We start from the raw sequence: 408 nt of genomic DNA, 5'->3' as shown, positions 1-408 counted from the left end.
ACACCACGAACACCTTCATTCTCTCGGCCATTCCACCCATTCCCTGTTCTGTCCCGCTGCTCCCCTTGCCTGCCTTTTTCTTGTTCGTGGGAGTCGGTGCCGGTCGGGCGTCCTAATCTCGAGCTTGGCGAACAGGTATTGAGACCCGTCAGCTGATTGGGGTGAGGGGGGGAGGAGAGGAGAGGGAGGGATAGGGGTATGGAGAGGGAGGGAAGGACGGGGGTAGGGAGAGGGAGGGAAGGACGGGGGTAGGGAGAGGGAGGGAGTGGTGGGGAGGTAAGGGGAGAGGTTGGGGGGCGAGGGAGTGGAGGTAGGAGGCGGGGGGGGAGGGAGGAGGGGAGAGGCGAGGGGCAGGGGGGTGATGGCTTCCGCAGTGCCAGGCGGTGCTTCCTGGGGTTCGCTCGGCTG

The sequence above is a fragment of the Penaeus monodon genome, chromosome 28, assembly GCF_015228065.2.
Source record: "Penaeus monodon isolate SGIC_2016 chromosome 28, NSTDA_Pmon_1, whole genome shotgun sequence".
In the NCBI taxonomy this organism is placed as follows: Eukaryota; Metazoa; Arthropoda; class Malacostraca; order Decapoda; family Penaeidae; genus Penaeus; species Penaeus monodon.
Note: the sequence above shows the minus strand (reverse complement) of the source record.